The sequence below is a fragment of the Ambystoma mexicanum genome, chromosome 6q (genome assembly GCF_040938575.1).
Source record: "Ambystoma mexicanum isolate Mex_15411 chromosome 6q, UKY_AmexF1_1, whole genome shotgun sequence".
Lineage (NCBI taxonomy): Eukaryota > Metazoa > Chordata > Amphibia > Caudata > Ambystomatidae > Ambystoma > Ambystoma mexicanum.
Genome location: NC_090937.1, coordinates 227025862 through 227040423, shown reverse-complemented (window position 1 = coordinate 227040423; position 14562 = coordinate 227025862). Strand labels below are relative to the sequence as shown.

The 14562-nt window shown below is 42.5% G+C and overlaps 1 protein-coding gene across 1 annotated transcript in view; it reads left to right on the top strand.

The window, feature by feature from the left end:
• Nucleotides 1-14562, top strand: part of LOC138515918 (protein FAM47E-like) — a 500413-nt gene that overhangs the window by 247357 nt on the left and 238494 nt on the right. The gene's annotated exons all lie outside the window — the stretch shown is intronic.

The window sequence follows — 14562 nt, the reverse complement described above, 5'->3', positions numbered from 1 at the left end:
GGAACTTGGGGAAGGTAACACAGAGTATTGGTTAATTCTATATCATCCTGAACTTACGGTCATTCCCAAGACTTTTGTTGAACCTTTTTTATACTTGGGGAAGGGAGTTGAAAGAAAGCTGAAAGCTAGACGGACCTCTGAACTTTGTGTTGAACACTGTTTTGTTGCTTGCTGACATCCCTAAACATTGTATAAATTAGTTGTGAGGGCAAGTATAGGTTTTCGACACCGAAAGATTCCTAAATTGAACTCTTTGACTCTGACCTTCCTTAGTTTTGTTTTGGTAGGGAAATGTTACCATAGTATAGGGCAAGATAGGCCTTTTTCCATCCTGATTTTTAAGTTATTAAAATTTTATTTCTAATTCAGAATCTGTTGTCTGTGTCTTACTCCAAGATGCCCTCACGGTACCTTGGGCAGATACAATCTATTGAAGGGCACAAAATAACACAGGAGTGGGTAGAGGCAATCCACTTGATTGCATGACCACACACAGTAAAGGACATTCACAAATACCTTGGGTTATGCAATTACTGCAGGGCCTGGGTCTTTGACTACTCTACATTTACAAAACCCCTACTGCAGACCCTTAAGGAAGTGCAGCAGGAGAAGAGGGGGATAAAGTGGACATCAGAAATAAATGAGAACTTCACAGAACTAAAAGAAGCATTGGCCCATGCACCAGTGCTGGCCAGCCCAAACTACAAAGACATGTTTTACTTGTTCTCCAACCCAGATGGCTCAGCGATGACGGCGGTCCTTGCGGAATAGAAGCCACAGGGACACAAACCACTGCCTTACTATAGTGGTATCCTAGACCCAGTTATGCAGGGACATTTCACCTGTGAACAAGCCCTTGCGGCTGCAGTGTTTGCAGTTGACAAGGCATCAACACTTACCATGGGTTGCCCCATAGTACTGTACGTGGAACACTCGTTATTTGCCATTTTGGAGAAATCAAAGAGCACACTGATGACACAAAGGGCATCAGTGTATGAGGTTATTCTGACCAACCCAGCAATTGAGGTAGTGAGGTGTTGTCTTGTAAACCCAGCACACATTCATCGCAGAACCTGCAGAAGAAGGGGACTACGTACATGACTGTGCACCACACATGGACAGAATGGAAGGGAACATACGGGTATAAGAAGAACAAATAGAAGGGGCAGACATTGTCTTCATTGATGGGTCATCAAGCATAGACCCCAATACAAGGGCAGGCAATATGTAATAGCATCCCAGCAGAGATTACCATCACATTATTCAGCGCAGGCAGCAGAGTTAGTGGCCATGATCATCTCATTAAACATGACGGAAGGGCAAGCAGCTAACATATTTCCAGATTGATCTCATGTAACATCCACAATACATTCAGGACTAGCGCGATGGGAGACAAGGGGGTTTATGAGAAGTGACGGGTCCCCAGTACAACATGCTGAATTGCTTGGGCAACTGATTGAGTCACTGAAATTGCCAGTGGAGGTGGCCATAATAAAATGTGCCACCCACAAAGGTGAGCAGGACCGAATATCTCTCGGGAGGATAGCTCAGGGGCAACGTGCTCACCTTGGAAGCAAGACGACACAGAGAAACACAGGTTTGACCCCCGGTCCGTGCTTAGAAATCTCTGGGTATTAACCACATTATAAATAACATATCATATCATATATCATATCATAGGGAACTAAATGGCCAACAGAGCAGCCAAAGAAGCAACCTACTTACCTGATGAAAGTATGAGGCTATACCCGAATGGGAAAGGAAGAATAGAAATAATTGCGACAGAGAGAAGAAAGGGCCAAGAGGAAGAACATGGGGAAAGCTTCAATACAATACGCTTGTCCAGATTATAGAGCTGCAAGGAGCAAAAAGATTCATGAATATAACTAGGTTGTTCCCTTTCACCCACCGTTTTGATATGGAGGCAAAACAGCACAGGGAAACCTGTTTTGCCCAAATGAGTGTTAGGTGTAGCATTAGAACAGCTGCACTTTCCTGCCCATGTATCTAAAGAAAAAATAGCAGCAGAAATAAAGGAAAGCTGTTATGTATCATGTACCAAATTTATATGATTGAGTGGCTGAATTCATGGGAAATTGTGTGGTGTGCCAGCAGTTTCTGTCGGGACATATTTTAAAGACGGTAACTGGAACATTGCCATGACCCAAAAAGCCCTTCCGGCACTTGCATATCGACTATGTTGATATGATTGGGAGATGTGCCTCTTACATGCTAGTTATGGTTTGTCCATTTTCCTGTTGGCTTGAGGCAGGGCCCTGTGCTAAAAATGACACAAAGTAGGCTGCAAAATTCCTAGTAAGAGAGGTGTTTTGAAGATGGGGAAGTATGCAATGAGATAAGGTCTGCTAATGGGCAAGATTTTGTTAATGACCTTTTCAAAGAAATAATGCACCTGTTAGGAATAAAACACAGACTATGCACAGTGTACCAGCTGCAAGCTAACGTGATTGTTGAGGGATTAAAAGGCTCGCTTAATTAACGCTTAGCAAAGCTAACAACAGCATTTTGAAGAAAGTGGCTTAATTGCCTACCATTGGCTCTTTTTGCCCTTTGCAACTCAGCCGGTGCCGATCACCACTTGACTCTGCGCAAAATTGTAATTGGCAGGTGAATGCATGCGCCTACTCCTCCTGCACGTTCAATTTCGGATGCACATAACACGGCACAGCTTCTGGGGGAAGAGCTACAAAAGTACTTACATGAAATGACAAGGGCCATCAAATACATTTCCCGCCAGGCTCAACACTCAACAAGTCTGCCGACCAACTTTGAAGAAGAGACAAGTGCACACAGTTTCCACAAGTGCAGCTTCTCTACCCAGGGGGCAGAACACTTGTCCGTAATGTCATAAAGAGGTGGCAGGAGCCCCAGGTTCACAGCCCCTTATGAAGTAATGTATGCAACACCTACAGTTGTGAGGATAAAAGAAAGAAGGGCATGTATCCATGCCTCCGACATCCACAAGGTCAACAACAGCGCCTCAGAAGGAGAAGCGTGAAAGGCAACTTGATGGGAAGTATAACAGAATTATCATTGACTTTCTTTACAGCTATCAGACTTTAATGAACACCCACAGAAGGGGAAGGTGGTGGTTAGGACACAATTGGGGGGAATGGAAGAAGGTATAAATGCGATGTGAAAAATATAGGGATAGGATTGCTTTGTCGCTTGCTTATTTCTCTTTTCTTTCTCTTCTGGTTTCTATTATACAAAGAAAGTCTGGGTGTGCTCACCAACAATGGAAAGGGGACACAATCTAAAAGAACTATATTAAGCACTGAAAAGTTTTTTGATTCCATTGAGGGGGAGACACAGCATCTGAAAACGTCATCTGAAAATGTGTAGTCCGATGAATTGAAAAGGCTGGGGTGAGAGAGAACTTATGGCAGTTGCTATGTGTGCTCGCTAATCCTGCATGTTACAGGGACACAAAGACAATTTTTGCCGCAAGACTGAGCAGCAGAGACGGGGGATGCCAATGCACTTGTCTTTATACAGAACTTGGGGGCTCTTTCATGGGCACACAGTAGAAGTACAATGGATAGACGAAGGGGAGGAAGTTTATGCAGATAATTACATTCAACTTGAAAGCATAGCCAGGGAAGAGGCAACAACGCATATGATACTGGAATACAATACAGAAGTGGCACAAAGAGGGGAGCAATTGGCTACTGCCTATAGAAGAATGTATTTCAAAACCTCAACAGGGCATGATATTCCGTGGTGCCACACCAGACCCCTGATGCAAATAAGGGGTTCAGTGTTTAACAATGAAAAGTGGGAACAAGGGATGATGCAGTGTCAGGCAGAAGGGCTGGTGTGATATGAAGAAAGGGTGGTAAAGAAAATAAATAAAGAATGCAGGGGAATATGGGAAATGAATGTACATGCCCTAACATGGATAGATGAGAAACAACATCCAGTATCCATAAAGTCACTCCCACAGCATTCTCAATGTTTCAGAGTGACAGGGATGACCGTACTGGGGATGAACGCTGGCTGCGAGAGAATGATGAGAATCCCAGCGCTGCATAGAGGAACAGTGGTGGTGATGGATTTCTGGTGGGCCTGTGAATCCAAAGCTTATGCCCAGCTGCCAAAAGACTGGGGAGGGATATGCACGCTTGTGACCCTCCACAACCCTTCATTGATCGTGCCCGGGCGGACCTGTTACCATTCAATGAACTTTCTACATCATGGCAGATGATCAAGGAAAAAGAGCAAAAGGAGATGAGAAACAAGCAAGAAAAGAACCAGTAGCTATATATCTGACGACTCAGCCGAGAGTTTGGATGCAATCGCACAGCACTTAAGACTCTTCAACAAAGTATCCATTTTCTTTACGTCTCTACTACTTCCAGGGGTGCAAGCAGCCACCAACGCTAAATAGCTGCAGATCACCCGCTGCGAGGTTCTACAGCTGGCAAATGCAACCGAAAAAGGACTGAACGCAGTGCGAGAAGAGCTCTGTGCCCTGCGCCTGGTGGCCCTACAGAACAGATGTGTTCTTGATTAAATGACTGCCATGGAGGGTGGTGTCTGCCACAAGATTGGTAGCAGCTGTTGCACAGCAATACCCGCAAATGATGCTGCCAATGAAACTCTCACAGAGGCTGTCGAAGAGTTACGTATAGTACACGAGAAGATGGTAAAAGAGACACATAAACCCTCCTCAGACAGTTAGGTGGAGTCATTATTCACCTGGGTACCGGAGTCGCTAGCCGCTGTCTTAAAAATAGCTGTCCCTGTGCTCATTGTGATGCTTGTCGCCTTCTGCGTTGGCCTGTGGGTCATCAGACAACGCAAATGTTGCAAAGGGAAAGTATGGTATATAATGTCTGCTAATAAAATTGGTGTTGAAGAGAGTGAATTAGAAAGAGAGCCACTCAGGGTGAATGAGGGGAGGACGGAGTGCGTGTGGTTTTTGCAGCCCCCCCACCAAATGCAGAAGCACTATGAAGCTTTTTGGGTACCATGCTCGCCAGATGGGTGGAACTGTTTAATAATCAGAGACACACTGGAAGGGTACAAGGAAGAAGGAAGGGACTTGTACAGGGTAATACGCTTATGGATGCCCAAGGGACAAATGAGGAAAAGATGGTGAAGGAAGTGTTGGTCGAAAGATCGATCGAAGGGGGAATGTTATTATGGTGCTAATTTAGCAACAGACAGGGGGACGCACTTACCAATTGTGGGAATAACAGTGATGGGTTGGGACACCTCCCAGGGGGGAACAAGTGGACCACTTTACTGTTGCCGGCCCCAAGGACAAGGCATGAAGGGAAACAAGGGGGGACATTCTGTAAATAACTCAATATGGACCTGCCACATAATGGCAAGGTTGGCAAAACTGCAGGCAAGCTCACTTAACAGGGTTCACAGGTGAGCCTCACATCATGGACCAGCTTCAAATACATAGCCTGTGCACCGCGGCTGAGGGAAGGGGAAGCTGGCTGCAGGCTGCTCGTCTCCAGCTGACAACAGTCCCTGGGAACAGCACCCAGGGTTGTACTCAAGGTTGGCAAGCCAGTACCACGTCTACTAGTGGGAGCTGGGGAAATCGACCTAATACAGAGGGCACACACATGACTCCAAAGCGGTTTCAAACCGCCCCGTGGCCAGCGGGTATAGGAACGAGGATGTGGAATGAAGGGGTGCCCCGAGGACGTTGACGCATGGCTTGTGACTTTAGATATCTCTGCAGAAAAATAGCATGCGTTCTTCTTCTCTAGAAATGTGCATGCAACCAATGTTCCTTTTACAACAGTGTTGTCTAATAATAAGGTGTCGTGTTCTTCTCAAACTGATTGGTCAGAAGCAGATAATACTCCATCTGTGAGCTTGCAGCCTTTGATTAAAGTAACCTGTTCCGCTCAGACAGATTCTCTTTAAAAAGAAGTTGCAACTTCTGCTCACCTGACGAGGGCGCAGCATATTGGCGTTAGGGCTGACCTGTGCCCCCCTCGAAAAGATGTAGCATCCTTCCTCTCTACCACAGTGAACAAATTACCACAGATTCTCAGTCCGGTTCTGTCGGAATCTGTTATTGTCCCTGTGCCAACATGCTCGGCTGGTCATCAGGAGTCTCAGAAGCTTAGAAGGACAGACCTAAGGACTGTGCGCCTCAGGAAATCTAACATGCTACCTTCCGAGAATGAAGACATTAAGGCCCTATTGTTGGACAATCGGATTTTTGTTATCTCTAATGTCCCCAGACCAGCTAAGAACGAACCTAGAGACACACTCTGTAATAAAGTCCTGGCCTGGCTATGTGCAAGAACAGGGCCAGGTGTAGTGCGTTCCTCTGACCTGAAACTCCTGCGCAGAATTAAAGAAAGTTGGCTTTTGTGTACGTTGCTATGAAAGGCGACACCTTACGATCCCTTGAATTAATGTCTGTTTTGGTTAGTAATAAGAGGCCATAACCTTATGGCCATTGGAGTAAAACAATGGATGTCGCAGGTCACTGTATCCAGACGGTAATAAAGCCTAACTGTCACCATAAACAGTGCAACATGAAAAGAATCCAGGCCTCAGCGCCATCAAGATGTGTGTATGTTTAATTATGATGAACAATCACACATTTGGTAAAAGCCCATGTACAATAACACTTGTTACGGCTCTCCTGAGCCTTTTTCAAATCAGGGCTATTCAATAAACAACAGCAAACCACCATAAGTGTATTACATTGTTTAACATAATTGTGTATAATTTCAACAACATGGTATTAACATAAAACCAGTTTGGTAATTAATCATATTGTGTGGGCATTATTCCATCATGCCGCAATAAGCATATACAGATTAGTATGAAAACAATGTAACAAGAAGACAGAAAAACAAGGATTGGTGAAAGGGAGGATTCAAGGGTGTAGAAAAACACAGATCATATATGCACAATATTTCAAAAGTCAAAACGTAAAAAGACAAGACAAAAGAGAAAAAAACGAAAAGATAATCATTAGTTTGATTAATAATAATAATAATAATAATAATAATGATAATAAAACAATAGTGGTCTACTAACCAGCATGTTGTTCAATACAATATCACACAGGTATGCTTACCCGTGGTTGCAAGAAACCAATCCATAGGACTCTTGTCACTGTAGTAATAACGGGGTATAATCCCCAAAAAGGAGTCTGAAATCAAGTTAATGTGAAACGACAGTATTTTTATATTGGTCGAAATATTAATTGAAAACTCATTTGTAAACAAAATATCTCTCTGTATTAAATACGATCTGAGCAACGTATCGTCTCTTGGTGAGATTATTCACAATATTCTGAAAATGTCCGTGAGGTCGGGTGTGTGACGGGCATATGAAAGATTTTAATTCACAATACTATATGACGTCATATCGAAACTATGATCCTTGTCGCGTGTAGATTAACTTATTTTAAAAACGTTTCTGCACTGTAATATACATCCCTTGTTACGTGTATCTAATCAGAACATACTGTTTTGATGTCATATCTAAGCTAGGATCCTCATCATACGTAGATTAACTTTTTGTATTATAGAAGACGTTCTTGCACTGTAATAAACATCACTCGTTATGTATAACCAATCAGACCAAGGAGCCTCTCAAGCTTGCCTGATTCCGGAAAGCAAAAAGTTAGTAGACCACTATTGTTTTATTATTATTATTATTATTATTATTATTATTATTATTATTAATAATCAAAAGAATGATTATCTTTTCGGTTTTTTCTCTTTTGTCTTGTCTCTTTACGTTTTGACTTTTGAAATATTGTGCAGATATGATGCAGGTTTTTCTACACCCTTGAATCCTCCCTTTCACCAATCCTTGTTTTTCTGTCTTCTTGTTACATTGTTTTCATACTAATCTGTATATGCTTATTGCGGCATGATGGAATAATGCCCACACAATATGATTAATTACCAAACTGGTTTTATGTTAATACCATGTTGTTGAAATTATACACAATTATGTTAAACAATGTAATACACTTATGGTGGTTTGCTGTTGTTTATTGCATAGCCCTGATTTGAATAAGGCTCAGGAGAGCCGAAACACGTGTTATCATACATGGGCTTTTACCAAATGTGTGATTGTTCATCATAATTAAACATACACACATCTTGATGGCGCTGAGTCCTGGATTCTTTTCATGTTGTCCTGCGCAGAATTGACTTGGCCAACTGGTGTTACCATGGAATCGTGATTGCATCTTGGTAGGATGTGGAGTTAGCACTTTGCCCATGTACTTGAACTTTGTAAATACCTGCCTATGGGCTCTACAAATCTTGAGCTTATTGTCTGACTTTGCCTACAATTTTGTTAAACCTGAAGTGCTTTGTATCAATGGGACCCTCAAATTTTTATGATTTTAGTATTTTAATTATTTGTAAACGTTTTTTCTGTTATATCCATTCCCTGTGATACTTCCGTTGGGTTGTTTTGCTTTGTATTTATTTTTCTGTATTTATTATATTCATGTTGTTTGTAAGTTTTTGTTTTGTGTAGTGCTCTGAGGCCTATGGGTTAGTAGCGCTTTATAAGAAATAAATCAAATCAAATCAAATCAAAATAAAGAAGAGCCAATTAGATGGTAAGTTTTGGCATCCCTGAAAGTAACAAGCCCTTAGAGTGTTCACAATAGTGTTTGTGACGTTGCTTTCTTGCAGGTGCTGTGTGAATGTCTCCCTTCCTACTACTTCAGGGTGTCGCGTGTTCATTCCATTCTGGTGCTGACCAATGGCAGTTGATTAAAGAACCGGATGTCAGCACAATTATGTTATTACTTATTGCAAACTGCGGGATGGTGCAAGAAGCAATGTGGCACCACACGGGGAGCAGATGGGATGAAACGGGGTAGGTCTATTTGCTCCAATCATGTCTACCTAATGTATGCCTTGCTATAGGGGTATGATGCGGTTCAACCAGTTAGCTTCTTGGGAACCAAGAAGATGCAAAGCTTGAAGTGCAACTGTTACTAACTGTGCAAACGTATTAATGGTATAAAACTGTTGTTTGCTGTGAGCCAGTTTGTCAGCTTTCATCAACCAGTTCTGTTCAACTGTGCTGTGTGATTTGTGCTTGGCAAGCTCTAATAAACATTAGCACTCGGCAGGGGGAGAGCCAGCAAATCAGGTGGCAAGGAACGCAGGCTTGAACCGCTGGTGTAACCTTGCGTTACAAGCTGCCTCCCAGCCGGCTGCCCCGCCACCATCTTCACGCCCACAACCCCATCCGCTTTTTAACATTTTTAACCTGCCCCCCTCTCCCAAACTTACCTTATTGCAGCTGCGGTGACACTCACCACTACAGCCACACCTTCCTCTCTGCTCTGCTCAGAACGGACACCATGGAAAGGGAAGAGGGCTCCGTAACTAAACCCTGCTTCCCTTTCCATGGTGGCCATGTTGGTAAAGGATTTTTCCTCGTTCAACAGGAAGCCGCGCACGTCCCGTTGTAGGAAGGAAATATGTTTTTTTTTACCACCCCGGGTTGCTGCTTTGGTAACCCCGGGTGCTAATGGTCTTACCACTGGGGCTGCACAATGTATAAGCGAGCAGTGTGCTATAACCATGAGACTGTGAGCTATAAGCTAGAAAGCAAATCGCCTCTGTATCCCAAACACTCTGTGCTAGACCAGGGATTCCTGACCATTGGTCCCCAGATGGCAAACTATCCTGAGGATGGGCAAAGATAATGGGGACGATGTCCTCGATTTGAATGCTTACAACAACCCATAGGTTTCTAATGTGACACTTTGGTAGAGCTGTTAAAGGGCATCTCTTTAATTTTAGGCGAAACCCTATGCCCTATGGGAGTTTCTCCCACCTGGCCTTTTGCGTTTTTCAAGTGTACCAGCATATTTCTCTTTTCACATAGAGCATTTAGAAGAGGTAACCATATGAGAGGGAATGAGACTGAGCAATCTAACCTTGCCTGACTTTCTTTAATACCTCCCCATCCCATCCACAGAACTCTGTTGCAAGGGAAAATATCACTTTGTCCTGCAGCCTGGCAATCAATAACATGAAATGGGCGCTGGACATAATAGCATTTGGTATTGCCCACCTTGCATTCTACCTTTGAGGAATCTGCTGCCAAAGGAGTACTTGCAAAGGCTAAGAGAGGAGGTGGGGGAAATTCTACAAATAATGCTATAGAATTGGTTCCTGTGGAACAAAACTGTTAAGGGGTGCATTCACAATGCTTCCTGAAAAAGAATAAAGAAAAGGGAAACAGACCCCCTGAGGATTTGAGAGCATTAAACAAACACATTACAAGTAAAATCTTCAAAACGATAACGGTACAAAACCTTATTCCATCGGTTCTAGGAGACTTTCTGTGTGTGCATATCTTCAAGATCCATTATTTCATTTGCCAGTCCACAAGAAACACTTTTCAGGTACCACAAGTTTCCTGAGTTTCATGTTCTTGGAGGACCATTTCGAGTTTAAGGTTCTGCCCTGCGCTCTGAGATCATTGCTAAAGGGTGTTTACAAAACGCTTGGCACTAGTAACAGCCCACCTGAGAAGAATTGTGGTGAATGTATTTCCTTACTTGTATTTTGTATTTGTACTTTATTTATATTTTATTTAGCGCCTTAAGTCAAAGCGCTTTACATAGGATAACAAAATAAATGAATAAACAAACAAATCCAGAGAAAAATCACTCAAATGTTTTGAAGTAGATGGTATTTCAGAGAACCACAAAACAAGGTTTGCCCTAGTGCTAACACCATTCCATATTAGCACTAGGGCAGTCTTTGCCCGGGTGCAAACATGTAGTGAAAATGCATATTTTTTGCACTTACGCAATTTTTACCCTGGTGCTTTTAATAAGCCAAACTGCACTTGTCGAGGTGCAATGGTTTTTTAATGTGTCCCAGTGTTTATAAAAATAGGGCATACTTTGCCATAGTGCTAATACCGTGCAAACTTTGCATTTGCACCGGTGCAAAGTTTCTGTAATCTGGCCCTTGTGTTTTAAGAGATGCAGTAATAGAGTCCCGTGGTGAGAGGAGACACAAAAGATGAATAGAAGAGTTGAACACTGATTTGAGTCAGGCAAGATGAGAGTTGGGGAGGCCAAATAGGACAGACGAGCAATAGAAAAGTCGAGAAAAAATTAAGGTAGAGATTAGAAGTTTGGATGCCTGAAAAGTAAGGAATGGACGAGCCTTACAAATATTGTAGAGGTGACAGCGACAAGAACGGGCAGGTAGTGAGATGTAGTGAAAAAAGGACAGATTAGTATCAAAGAAGAGACCACGATTATGAGCTGTAGATGAAATTAGAAGCTTTGATAGTGGATTGAATCACTTGGTGATTGGTTGATTTGTTCACCAATTGGAGATGGAGACAAGACGGCAGGGAAAGAGGCAATATTTGAAGTAGGTTTTCTGTCAATCAGGGAAAAGTTGTCAAAAGAGCCATCTCACAGTGTATATAGTTTTTAAGTGCTCTGTTCAATACAGAGATAAATCATGTGAAACCACCGGATGAAGGTGTTACATTATTGGAAAATATGGCTTGGCAAAATAAGAATGTATAAGTAACTGGTTGTTGGGTCTGACATTCTTGCATATAATAATAATAATAATAATAATAATAATAATATGAACACTAATAATGCGGTTTCTATTGCGCTTCCTGTTTCTAAGCACTGTAATATTCAGTGTCAATGTTATTAGCCACTCATGATACTCCATTTATGGATCTTCTGAGGATGGAGGTCTGAATGGGCCTGATCGCGTTATCAAACCCACGCCATTCATCGTAGCCTGTTCCTAGACAAGCATGTTGCATTTGAAATATTGGTATCAGGTAATAAAATTGCGGCAAAAATGTCGCCGGTAAAACAAATCGTGGCAAAAATGCAGTGGTATGACCTGGTAATGGTGTACCCCATTATACCATTTAAGGGGAGCGGGGTTGCGGGGGTGTCCCCCGCTCACCTTAAATGGTATAATGGGTCAGGGGTTTGCGGGGGTGTCCCTCGTATCCTTTCCATGATAGTGGCGGCAAAACCACAGCATTTTTTCTGCACAATTTTGTATTCACGGCCATTTTTGCTGCGATTTTAAGACATGGAACCGAAATATTTACCTAGCTATATCATTAATCCCATTTGCAGACTCCAAATGAGGATTCAGCAGGAACAACTGGATGGACAATAGCAGCAAAAAGGAAGCGATTGGGTGGAGAGTATAACTTTTAAAAGCCAGACAAGGAAGGTTTTGCTCTATGGACTCCAAACCCCAACCTGGTCAAAAAGATATCATTTCAGGGGTGGATGCATCAAGTGACTATCATTATGGGTGGGTCAGTTTCAGGGGATGAAGCTCATCATTATGAGGTGCAGGCCTTTTAGTTGGAGGTCGAAGCAAAGGCTCCTTCCAACATATTACAGCTGAGGGCAATCCGTTCAGCTCTTTGGACCTTTCTTTGATTTTTGGAGATCAAGTCGTTCAGTATTCAGACAATAAATAGGCAATGTATGACATTCTCAAGCAAGTGGGAATCAGCTCATTGCTGTTATCACAAGAGACAGACGCGCTGTGTATGTGGGCATGCAAACATGAGGTCCACATGTCAGGAGCTGGATCCTCCTCACAAACAGGCGCTGGATCCTCCTCAATTGCAGATGGTGTTTTGAAGAAATAGATGTATTTGCCACTGGAGAAAACAGAAAATGCCAAATCTTCGCCTAGATTTTCCGCTGTATGGAGTCTCTGGATAAAGCTCTTTGGATGAAATGGTCAGGTCAATTCTTGTATGCTTTTGCCCCAATTCCACTGAGGCGGAGAATGACAGATAAGATATGTACTCAATCTTGCAAGTTCATCCTACTGGTTTCAATGTCAGGGAGAAACCCACGGTGTACAGATCGGGTGCACTCTTATATCCAATTGCTTCGTCATCGCAAACTATCATCAAGGCAAAAAGGGCATCACTCAGTTTAGCAGTGTAGTTCCTGAGATTGTAGAGGTCAGTCATTTGAACATGTGGCTGTAATATCTGAGTCATAAGCAGTGCCTACAGGGACACGTTAAATATGCAAAGGATTTTTCAGCTGGTTTACTGATACAGGTTTACAACCATTTCATTTTCAACCACAAGAAATATGGCCACATTTGCTGCTTTTCGCGAGGATCTCTCTACAGCATTCATTGATAAGAGAGCTTTTGTCGATACTTACCTGATACAGGAAATTATCTGGTTATAGGTAGATAAGTTCCAGTGGTAAAATAATGTCTGTTCTCTTCCTAGGTTTCCAGCAATTTGCCAATCAGCACCAGCATAGGAGCTCAGAGAGGTTTTGTCCACATTGACGAGTGACCCATTTGCACCAGTGAATTCTTATACTGATTTCATTTTTTTTTCCTGGAAAGTAGTGGTGATTTCAGTAATTATGCTGGCAAGAAGAGTTTTGGAGATTCCAGCTCTATTAAACCAAGAACCACTTTTGAATTATTAGAAGGACACATCGTTATACATAACTAATCCTCGATTTGTGCCAAAGGTAGTGTCAAGTTTTCATTTGAAGCAGAGCGTCTTGTGCCAGTGTTATTTTCATAATCCAGAAAGGAAGTCCAATGGACAGAGCTCATCATATCCAGGATGCAAAAACAGCATGCATAAAGTTAAGAAGAGACAAGAGGATAGCTCAGGGGCAACATGCTCTCCTTCGATTCACAACGACGGAGCAATACAAGTTCGATCCTCGTGTCCGCGCATAGAAACTTCTGAGCATTAAGCGCGTTATAAATAACCACTTACAATTACTATACAAATATACTACCAGGACGTGTAAAGACACAAGAAGCAAGGCTGCATCTTGGGCCTCATTTGTAAACACTTGAAATATGTACATCAGCAACACGGAGGAACTTGTACACTTCAAGCAAGTATTGCTGCCTAGATATGATAGCAAGACAAGTATTTCAAGACAAGATGTATGAATGCATTTAGTTGTTATGGTGCTGAATATAATGTTAATGTGTGGAGTTATTTTGCTTTCTCTATTGGTTGCTAATCTCTATTCAAACTATGTAAATTTATGAAGACCTGATATTGGGGAAGAGTACCAGTAGTTCTTCAGTTTTGTTGCCATTTATAAAGTCACTTACGCCCACCCGCCTCAAGGAGGCTAGGATTCTGGGATATGTTGTGAAATAAACTGCATCAAGAATCGAAAATGAAAGCTATGAATTTGGAACGCACATGGCCAGCAAGGATTGGTCTGAGGTGCCTTAAGCTTGGGCTCAACCACCAAGGGGTTAAGTGTGTCCTGACCCCCTCAGAATTTGGAAGAGGCCATGCGGTAGCGGCCATGTAGTTTTGGTTAACTTGCTAATCCCATAGGAAGAGCACTTTTTGGGTGGTTTATAACTTCGCTCCATCTGGACGAATCCTCGCCAAACTTTGCAAAAAAAGTATATGTCCCACTTTGAATATTTTTGTAAAGTTTGGTGAGGTTTGGTCCAGGGGGGCGCAAAGTTATAGGGAGGGTCTCAAAATGTCTTCTTTTCCCATAGACATAATGGGAACTTTGCTTCC